This window comes from Gorilla gorilla, chromosome 11 (genome assembly GCF_029281585.2).
Source record: "Gorilla gorilla gorilla isolate KB3781 chromosome 11, NHGRI_mGorGor1-v2.1_pri, whole genome shotgun sequence".
In the NCBI taxonomy this organism is placed as follows: Eukaryota; Metazoa; Chordata; class Mammalia; order Primates; family Hominidae; genus Gorilla; species Gorilla gorilla.
The window spans coordinates 57993068-58005262 of record NC_073235.2 but is presented as its reverse complement, the minus strand read 5'-3'; positions in this window follow the sequence as shown (position 1 = coordinate 58005262).

Below are 12195 nucleotides of genomic sequence, written 5' to 3'. Positions count from 1 at the left end.
ACATTTTTCAGAGTACAGTTGAGGTATCTGTGAGCAACTAGAATGGGAATCATTATTCATTTGACAAAGAACAAAACCGAGTAAAGTCCAAGCACTGTGATGGAGGATTAGGGTCTCTAGAGAGCACAGTCCATGACAATATTTGGTGGCAAGGAAAGGCATCACCATTTCTAGTATTTTCTTTTTTTGTTCCATGTTTTCCCTTTTCTTATGAATTGTATGAAAGAACTCATATATCCTTCGTAATCCTTTTAAATTTTTCTAAATTGATTGGTATGGAATGACATATGATTGTGGTTTAATTTATATGTTCTTGATTAACAGTGAAATTAAATGTCTTATTTTGTATTAACTGACCATTTGCATTTCAACTTATGTGACTTCCTATTCACATCTTTGTCACTTATTTTACTTGGCTGGTTTTTTTTCTCTTATTCTATGTATATGAGTTTCATAATATTAATCCTTTGAAAGTTCCAAGTGATGCACATATCTCTTCTTGTGGCTTGTATATTTCTTTCTTTTTCTTCTTTCTTAATGTTTGTTTTTTGTAATTTAAATCTTAGGTGACTAGTTTGCGTAGAATTTACTTTTAAGAATGTTTTAAGGGTGAAAATATTCTTCTTTCCATTTGGGTGGGGGAGTTAAATAATTCTTCTGTCAAATTTATTGAATAATTCATCTGTCCCACTGATTTTAAATGTCTTCATTTGCATATATCAAATTTCTATATGTGTATGGGTCTGAATCATTGGTTTCTTCATCCTTTTATCAATGGTGAATTACCAGAATTTCATTAGCATTATATTTAGTCTTCTAAATTGTAGAACAGTCTCCCAATCTTGTTCCTCTTTTTCAAATTCACTATGCCTATTCTTGAATATATAGTATGATCAGCTTGAGAACGTTTGTAAAATAAACTTTTGTGATTTTATTTGAAATTGCAATTAACAGTGGAAGAATCTTCATCATGATATTGACTTTTCCCATTCATAAACATGGCATATCTTTAAACTTACTTGCATCTTATCTTCTGTGTCTAAATTTTATAATATCTACTGATGTTAGAATTAATCTTAAATATCTTATAGGCTTTGTTACTTTTCTAAGATGGTCTTTTTATTACATTATAAAGTTTTTAATAATATTTTACTGACAAAAATATAGTTTCAATTTAAAATAACTTATTATATCTACTAATATTTCTATAGATGTGTCTGGATTTTTAGGTAGACAATTTCTTTTCTGAAAACATTCCCTTCTGTTTCTTAATTTCTAAATTTTAAAACTTATTTCATAGTTTAGAATATCTAATGCAATACTGAATAGAAGTATGATACAAGACATCCTTGTCTTGTGTACGGATTTAAAGGAAACTATTACATTTGCTTTGAAAAACAATGTTTGTGTAAGTTTCTGGTAAATAACATTTATGAATAAAAATTTTTCTATTTCTAGTGTTCTAAAATGTAAACGAGATTTAATGGTTTATTCTTTATTGAAATTATCTAATTATTTTCATTACTACTTTAATATTTAATGTGTTGGTTAAAATAGATTTTTAAATATTAAATCAACTTTGAACATTATAATTTGGTATTTTTTAAAAGATGATTTTACTATGTTCATATATAAAATTAGTTTTGTGATCTTTCCTCATATACTTCTTGCATTGTCTGCTATAAAAACTTATACTATCCTTAAAAAATGATTTGGTAAGCATTGAATTTTTTTACTCTAGAAGAATTTATATAATATTGGGCTTTATGTTGCTTAAATGCAAGACATAATATATTTATAAAACATGTATGGGAATGCTATTTTTTGAGTGAGGGACTAGGCATAGATTTTTCAGATATAGATATACAGAGGTATTATTTTTTCATGAGTAGGGTGGGTAAGTTACAATTTTTAGAAACTATCTAGATTTTACATTTTTTATACACATTTGTAGGATTTTAGCTATTTTTTAAAACTGGCAACATTGCACATATTTGACGTGTAGCATTTTCATTATCGTATAATTCTAAATGTTTCCTAGGTTTCATTACAATTTCTCATGTAATCCACTGTTTACTTATAGTAGGTTATTAAATAAAATTTAGGCTCTATTTTTACTTTACCTTAGTTCTTTTCAGCTTAGAGAAGCTATTGTATACAACAACTATTCCCACATGCCTTTTTTTGTGAAAATATTTATTTTGTGTCCTAGAACCTGATGAGGTTTCACAAGTCTACCACTGTGGGCTAGAAAAATTCAAATTCTCTGCATTATAAATAGAGGTATTAAATATGTTTGTTCGAACTTAATATTTGTTCACCATGTTGTTCAAATCTGTATTTTTACTGATTTTTCTACTTATCAATAACTAAAATAGGTATACTAAAATCTACAAAAGTGGATTTATCAATTTCTCCTGATAATTATGCTAATTAATGCTCTGTATGAATTTGAAACTATGTTAAATAAAACAAAACTTTGGAATTGTTATATTTATTTTATGGTATTTTCTTCTTACTAATGATTATGTATATTTATTTTTAAACTATTAGAACTATAACAGTTTTATTTATGTTAACTAGGATTATTAAAAAATTCTTTTAAATACCAAGTTCAGTCAAATCAGGTTTGTTACATGTATTGATTTTTATTATTTATATCATATTATTTGAATATTTACTTTTAATTGCTTTCTTTTCCCACCATTTTCCTTTTATAATCTTCAACTTGTCAAATTTTATCTATTCCACATTTTACCTCTATTACTAAGAAAATTAAGCATTAAACTCTTAACTTATATACTTAATAAAATCTAATGTTACCAATTGTTTCTCTCATTCTCACAAAAATATCCACAATTTTTAAATCCCAAAACTGTTACATTTTATATTTGTTTTTTATTAATCAGTATAATAGTCATTATTGTTACAACAATTATTATTTTGTACTATCAGAATTCTTTAGTTTTACCCACCTGCATATATATATATAATATTATATATAATTTGTTCATCTTTGCTTTATATATCTCATTCCTTTTTCCTTCTTTTAATTTCTTTCTTTCTGATTTATATCATATAGTCATTCTTTTGGGACTGGCATGTAAGTATTATTCTGTTCCTATCTCATTTTCATTCTTTAAAAACAAATATTTGGTTTTATCACTGGAAGAAATTTGTATATATGTATGGTAAAAAGCATGATGTGCCAGTAAAGTTGTATATTATTGAATGTGCAAATCAAGTTCATTAACATATTCATTATCTCACATACTTACCTTTTTTATGGTGAGAACATGTAAAATCTACTCTCTTAACATTCTTCAATTATATAATACATTGTTATTAATTATAATTATTATGTTTTAAAATATATCTCCTGAACTTATTCTTCCTGTACAACTCAAATTTTGTATCCTTTGACCACCTCCCCCATCCCCCACCACCTCACTCAGTAACCACCATTTTACTCCACTTGTATGAGTTAAACTTTTTTAGATTTCACATATAAATGAAATTGTGAGGTATCCGTCTTTCTGTGATTGGCTTTATTTCACCTGGCATAATATCCTCCAAGTTATCTCATGTTGTCACAAGTGACAGAATTTTCTTATTTTTTAAGGCTGAATAGCACTCCATTGTGTGTATATATCATATTTTCCTTAACCGTTTTTGAACCAAGTTTAAAAAATAGAACTGCCATGTTACCCAGCAATCCCACTACTAAATATGTATTTTAAAAAAATGAAACAAGTATGTCAAAGAGATGTCTGCACTCCCTTGTTTATTGCCACATTATTTACAATAGCCAAAATATGGTATCAACATGTGAATATCTAGTTTTCACGGCACTATTTTTTGAAGAAATTGTGTGTTCTAGGCAATTGTGTTGAAGATAATTTGACCATAAATGACTGGATCTATTTCTGCATTCTCTCCTATGTTCCACTGATATTTGCCAGTGTTATGCTGTTTTGTTTACTATATGTTAGTAGCTGATTTTGATACCAGGTAGTGTGATGCCTCCAGATTTGTTCTTTTAACTCAAGATTGCTTTGGCTTTTTAGGGTTTTCTGTGGTCCTGTGTGAACTTCAGGATAGTGCTTTCTATTTTCTTAACAATGTCATTGGAATTTTGATAGGGATTGCACTAAATCTGTAGATGATTTTGTGCGTATGGATATTTTAAAAATGCTAATCCTTCTGATCCGTAACACAAGTTACCTTTTCGCTTACTTGTATCTTCTTCCATCATCATACAAATCTTTCACTCTTTAGTTAAAATTATTTCTAAGTGTTTTTTGATGTTATTTTACGTGGAATTGTTTTCTTAATTTCTTTATCAGATAGTTTGTTTTGTGTATAGAAACACTACTTATTTTTGTATGTTGATTTTGTATCCTGCAACTTTACCAAATTCATCTATAGTTAATACATTTTTTCTGGAATCTTTAGGATTTTCTATATAGAAGATGATGTCTGCAGAGGCAATTTTATTTTCTCCTTTCTGATTTAGATGCTCTTTATATTTCTTTTTAATAATAAGTTAGCTATAGAATTGAAACATGATATTTTTCTCAGCACCTTAAAAATATTTTCTCCCGTTAATTTTTGTATTCTTTTGTTGCTCTTAAAAAGTTATCTATAAGCCTAAGTGTCATTTTGTTACATGTACTCTCATTTATGATCTCTGGTTGCAATTAAGACTGTCTTCCCTCTTTTAGTGAACTTCCTTATAATATTTTAAATATTTTGTTTAGGACTTAATGTGCAGATGCTTTTGGCATCTTTGTCATGACATCTTTGCCTGTACTTATGTCCTGAATGGTATTGCCTAGGTTTTCTTCTAGGGTCCTTATAGTTTTGGGCTTTACATTTAAGTCTTTAATACATCTTGAGTTAATTTTTGTATATGGTGTAAAAACAGGGTCCAGTTTTAATTTTCTACATATGGCTAGCCAGTTCTTCCAGCACCATTGATTCAGTAGGGAATCCTTTCAGAATAAAATGCCTAGGAGTACTGCTAACAAGGGAAGTGAAGGACCTCTTCAAGGAGATCTACAAACCACTCCTCAAAGACATCAGAAGGGACACAAACACGTGGAAAAACACTCCATGCTCATAGATCAGAAGAATCAATATTGTGAAAATGGCCACATTGCCCAAAGCAATTTATAGATTTAATGCTATCCCCATGTAAGTGCCATTGACATTCTTCACAGAATTAGAAAAAACTATTTAAAAATTCATATGGTTCCAAAAAAAGCCCAAATAACCAAGAAAATCCTAAGCAAAAAGAACAAAGCTGGAGGCATCACACTACCCAACTTCAAATTCTACTACCAGGCTACAATAACCAAAACAGCATGGTACTAGTACAAGAACAGACACATAGATCAATGGAACAGAATAAAGAAACCAGAAATAAGACCACACACCTACAACTATCTGATCTTTGACAAAGTAATACATTTCTAGAAACACCTTTACCTGAAAGTCTTTCTTGGCTTGTTTGCAATTTTTCTCTACAATGCTTAAATTTTCACTGAAGTTCTTCTTTATACAAAACAACTGGGTGGTATTTTTCTTGCAACCACCCAATTCATAACTAATGCTAATCTGTAATTTTTGAAAATTACCAGATATAAATATTAACAAAAAAATCATCTACATACCAAAAAACTAAAACAAACAACTGAAACTTTCTCTCATTTCAAGACTAGTTGGAACTATAGCCAAATCTGTACTATGTACAGGAGTCACCTAAAGCAATAATACAATGATATAAACTCAGTATGGGGGAGGAAAAAATGCATCAAAAAATTATTTTAAAAGGTCACAATATTAATAACAGATTTTATCAATTCTACTAAATAAAACAAAACAGAGTACAATTTGTTAAATTTGTTTTTTAGGCAGTTGGGTCATAAGAATTAATAATACATGAAGAATACAATTCAGCAGAAAAAATCAGACAAAAATATATAAATGAATAAATGGATAAAATACCTTTTAACAGTGGTAAACTCTAAAAAATAACCTATATGGGAGTTAAGGACTCATAATATGGAGATATGTTACATAATATGGTCAAGTAAAACTTTTCTCCAGTAATTTTTTAATTGTTATCTAAGAACAGGTAGGAGCCATTATAAAAACATTTAAGACAGTATTCCTCTTCCCTACCTGCATATTAGAATCATCCACGGAGTTTTAAAAACTACTCTTGACTGTTCCCTCATCCAATCTCCAAAGTTCTTATTTCATCAGTTTGGGTTGGAGCACATGCATTGTTTTATATTATACCCCTTTGGTATTTGGAATTTTCATTGTCATCCATGGCTGAGAATCGTGGATGAGAATGGCCTAGGGCCATGGTTTTCCACACATTAGAAGCACCTGAGAATCGTGGATGAGAATGGCCTAGGGCCGTGATTTTCCACATATTAGAAGCACCTGAGAATCGTGGATGAGAATGGCATAGGGCCATGGTTTTCCACACATTAGAAGCACCTGAGAATCGTGGATGAGAATGGCCTAGGGCCATGGTTTTCCACACATTAGAAGCACCTGAGAATCGTGGCTGAGAATGGCCTAGGGCCATGATTTTCCACACATTAGAAGCACCTGAGAATAGTGGATGAGAATGGCCTAGGGCCATGGTTTTCCACACATTAGAAGCACCTGAAGAGTTTTTAAAATCTCAGTTCTCAAGCTGCTTTCAAATCAATTAAATCAGAATATCTGAGGGCAGGTTCTTGGCATCAGTCTTCTTTTGCAACACTCCAATTTATTTCAATGTATAGACACAGTTGAGAGCCTGTGTTCTGAAGGAAGAATACTCTAAGTAGAGGAAAGAGCTAATGCAAAGGCCCAAAGGCAGAGGTAAGTTTGATGTTTTCCAAGGCCAGAAAGAAAGCCAGATTTAATGGAGGGAATAGAAGTGTGTTGCAAGATGGTATGGTAATGGCAGTTTCAATGAAAATCATCTAGCCATGATTAATCAGCAGGATAATTAGCATAATTTCTATTTAAAATTTTTTTGTCCACTGCAGAGATTAGACAATATATACATAAGAATAAAAGCAGGGATAAATTTAAGTAGTCTAAGCAAATAAAGAATATATAAAATGAAGATGAAGAAATAACTATAAGAATAAAATAAGAATTATAAAAGAGTAATTTGTAAAACACTATAGAAATAAACTTGAAAACTTAAGTGAAATGAGTCGTCAGCAAAATACACATACATTTCTAATAGACCAATAAACTAAGATGATAATAAAACATTATCAAACCACTCCCTAAAAGAAAAAAAAAACAGGCCTGGATTATAAGTGAATAAACAAATTCAAATGCTATTTAAATGTATCCAAAACATAACTTTAAGAACAAAGCTTCTAAATTGTTTTTTTGACTCTATCATAGCACTGATGGCAAAACAGGATGAAGACACAAAAGTCAAGCCAGCAAACCAAAATAGCAATACAAAAATATTACTTATTAAAATGATATCAAATTGTAAAAAAGTACTTCCTATAGACCAGGTCTGAAAAATAATTAGAATTTTTTTAAAATTTTCAAAAAAAGCATATTATTTATGCTGTATGTAAAAAAATTACCTTCTGTGTGCAGATGGATTTCATTTTAGACATATAAAGATTATTTCTTTTCAGAAAACATACGAAAATAATATAGTAACTAACATATATGCAAAGACACTTAAGATTGAAATTAGTTATTGACAAGACCAAATAAATATTTGGTTACTCTGTTCCTCACTCACATTCTGAGTTGTGTGGGTTGCTGTATGGCTGGAATCTATGAACTCTACTAGGCAATGCTGAGCTTGGCTGAACTAACTGGATTCAGGCTAAAGGAGTAACCTATCTGGACCATGTGGCCCCCATGGTATAGGTCAAAGGATCAGGGTTGGTAAAACAACATAAACCCATTAAAAATATCTGTACCCATGTATCATTGGTCCAATCAAGTCACATGGCCCAATTTAAAGTCAGTGGAGTGTAAAATTCATGGAAAAGGTGAGGAGAAATATATAATTGAAAAGAACCCATAAAATCTACCTCTTAAAGTAAACAAACAAAAATAAATAAGTAAAAACCTTTAATATTATATGAAAATAGATAACTTCATAGAAGAAAATTAATATCTATATCTTCATAGAATAATGTAACAGGGATTGAGCTATCACCAACCAATGCCAACATAAAGCTTAACAAATTAAACACATTTTATTAAAGTGATAGAAATGAAACAGATCCTTACTTTACCAGTATTATTGAACAATATTCCCAAAATTCTAGCCAGTGCAATTAGAGAAGGGAAGGAAATGCATGGAATATAAAATTGAAAGGAGAATAGAAATGTAACACTTTTTGCAGATGTTATGACTATATAAGCAAGAAAACTCAAGAGAATATACCACAATCTACAAGCAATAAAAGAATGTTAAAAAAAGTGGATGGTTAGCCAATTAATATAAACAGCAGCTTTCCTATATACAAATAGTGGCAGGTTAAGATAGAGAGAAAGAAAAAGTTCTGTTGTTAATTGGGTTAGCATCAATGATAATAATAATAAAGAGTATACCTAACTAGAAATGTACTGATTTTATATGAAAAAAAGCTTACACACCTATAATATATTGCATGACAAACATACAAGTGAAACATATAAATAATCTTGAATGAATAGTAAAAAAAAATCATGTTCTTTGATTAAAAACTTTATTTTTATAATTCTCCCTAAATTAAATTCATAAATTCTATTCAATGCAAATGAAAACTCCATCTGCCTTTTTACTTGGAGGAACACTTGACAAAATAACACTGGTGTTCATCTAGGGAAATAAATACGTGACAATATCCAGGAAATTTCAGAAAAAGATCAGTAATGTGACTCTTGCCAGATATTAAAATGGCCACTAATGTGGGACTGTTTAGATAAATCATGGTTCTTTTATATAATAATTAATATAAAGCTATTAAAAACAAAAATATGAATTGTCATATGCAGAGTTTTAGGACATTAATTAAAATATATAAAAATATTACATAAGAATATAAATTTTAAAACATACATATCAGATGTTTCTGAAAGCATATACACATAACTATTAAGTAGTTACATATTCACAGAGGCACTAGTGGTTTTCCAGTAGGAGGAAAACTTGTACTTTTTATTGTCTGATTGCTTTTTTATCATATGCATGTATTACTTTAGTTGTTGCTCTTAATTCTCAAAAAGCTTTTCAGTGCTGATGGGTTATGATGTATCCAGGAATTGAAATGAAATTTATACCCATAACAAATCATATATTTAAACATTACTGAGCAAAATACATTCAAATCATTTAAATAATTTATTTATTTAATGTATGTACTATACTATTAAATTTAAGGTATTCATTTATCCCGGAAGACATATTTAGTATAAATGTCTCTTGTTTTAATTGTTATAATATTTGACAATAACTGAAAATTATTTGATGTTTCCATTAATTTTTACAGTTTTTACTCTTAGCTTGCCATGTGAATGTATTACCATTCAAAGGAGCTAGTCAATAATATCTGGAATATTCTAATTTAGTAAAAAGCTCAGTTAACATCATTCCTTTCAGACACAAGATTAAAGAACATTGACTGAAGAGTATCATGATACAGTGTTCAACAAATCTACCATTTTCTTGAGTGGCCAGCTAGATAATTGTAGTTTCTCATAAAGCGACAATCCAAGTATTCTTTAAGCCTCATCTTTTGCTGGTGTTTCAAAATTCCAAACTAAAAGAGTCCAAGTTATTGTGATTTTCAAATACAAATATTTCAGTATCTGAAATAACTGAAATAACTCCCTAAAATATATAGAAACAGTTAGTGAAGGCTAAATGCAAAGGAAATATACCATCTTACCTTAGTTGCAACCAGATCGCTAAAACAACTTTGCCCAAGAATCTGGCCTTACGGAAACATATTTGATGTTGAAACAAGGTCTCTTTGCTAGTTATTTCGTTGCATGTCCATCTGCTATGTTGAAATTGTGCCAGCTCACAAACTGGTCTGCTATTTTCAGTAAAGCATGTGCCAAAGCAGCACATGGTTTAGACTGGCAGATTACATAAGGCTGCGAGTATCCACTATAATAAAAATTTAGTCTTTTGCCCAGTATGTTTGATCCTTAAATTGCTCACTGCACGCTCATTAACTCAAAAAAATCCCTTGAAAGAGATGACATACTATTAGTTTACTTTACTGTTAAGGAATCTTGACAGAGATGAAATGACTTAACCAGAGGCACAGGTGAATATTTAATGGAATGTTTGTGTTTGTTTACCTGGAACTACATCTTCTCACCTGAGGTTTTGATATTTGTACTGGGGTAAAAAGTGTTACAATTCAATAAGGTATAGATAGATATTTTCTGAAAGAGTAGTTAGTGGTGAGAAGTAAACACTTGAAATAGCACAAATTGTTATTATAATTTCTGATATATTTGTCTGGAAATTCTTAATTTTAAACGAATAATTGAACTAATTGATCTTTCACAAGGCTACTTTGGTGGTTACTTTGGCTTATTGGACTGGTATTCTCTGTACCATAAAAGCTATTGAGAAGAAACTTTAGGAATATTACCCATTTCAACAGAATCCTTTGGAAACTTTTGAACATAATTTATTTGGAGAGACAAGTCAGGTAACGTTTAAAACTTTGTCATCTTTTACAATCTTTGTAAAGATAAAAAATATACCAAAAATTCAACTAATTACTAGCATGCACAAGCCTACTGTTTCAAAAGACCTAAATATACATTATAGCAAAGTTTCATTACATTATAATCAGAGTTGAAAACAAGAGTTTTGATATTTCGTAGTTCTTCAGACTAATTGAAGCTTTTCATCTTCATTGAATTTCTAGGTTTGCAAAATAATCAAACTGCCCCCAAAGAGTTTTGCTAGACTCCTTTATTAAGGACTTTGATGAGCACTCAGACAAGCACGCCAATCACATTTGTGAATGGCATGAGTTTAAAAGGAATGTAGACAATATTCACCTATTACCAATATCCGAAAAAATCTCTAAAGGCAAAAAAATAGATAAACCTGTAAGGTTAAAATGTCATAGCAGTTAATGTAAAGTTATCATGTTCTGAGGTCTGAAAAATCCAAGTTTATAAGGATAGAATAAAGAAGGCATACCTGGGATTAACCCATGTAAAAATCACATTGGAGTTTTAGTTTAGCTTAATAATAAGCATGGATGTGGCCAGACCAACCATCACACTCAGTTGTGAGAACCATATTTTGAGATAAATTTTGATAAGCAGGAGTAGAGGACACAAAACAGGATCATGAAAAAGAGTTATACCGTATAATAATAATAATATAGTAATACATATTATATTATAAAATGATACAAATAATACATATTGTGTAATACCATATATTATAATATAATATTATATAACATTTTATTATATAATATATATTTTATTATATAATATAACATTTTGTTATATAACATTTTATTATATTATATATTATATTACATATAATATTATATAACATAATGTTATTATATAATATATATTATATAACATAATGTTATTATATAATATATATTATATAACATAATGTTATTATATAATATATAATATTATATAATAGTTTGAAGTAACTGAGATTACTTAACATAGAGAACTCAGGTAAGATACAATATGTATTTCAAAATATTTGAAAGACAGTATATGGAAATGTATTTAGCCATCATTTGTATAATTGAAAGGGTAAGAAGAAGATGCAAAAGTTGAAAGTTACTGGGGCCGGGTTTCATTTCAAGTTAAGGGAAAACTTTTTTTTTTTTAACTACTCAAAAACAGAACGAGTTTTGTAAGAGAAAAATGCTTGAAGGGCATATAAAAGAGGTTAAATCATCTATTAAGGGATGGAAAGAAAAGACAGGGATTTAGAACATATTACCTTAGCAGTCCTTTTAAATTCATACATAATTTTAAATACAATATTCTTTAGATGATAAAACCAATTGGTTGACTGTATATATATTAATTATATATATAATTAATGAGGGGTGTGTGTGTATATATTTGTATTAATGTTTGCATACAAGCATATCTGATAAGTTGAAAGTTTTTAATATTGTGATAAGTTGATAAAGTCTTGGT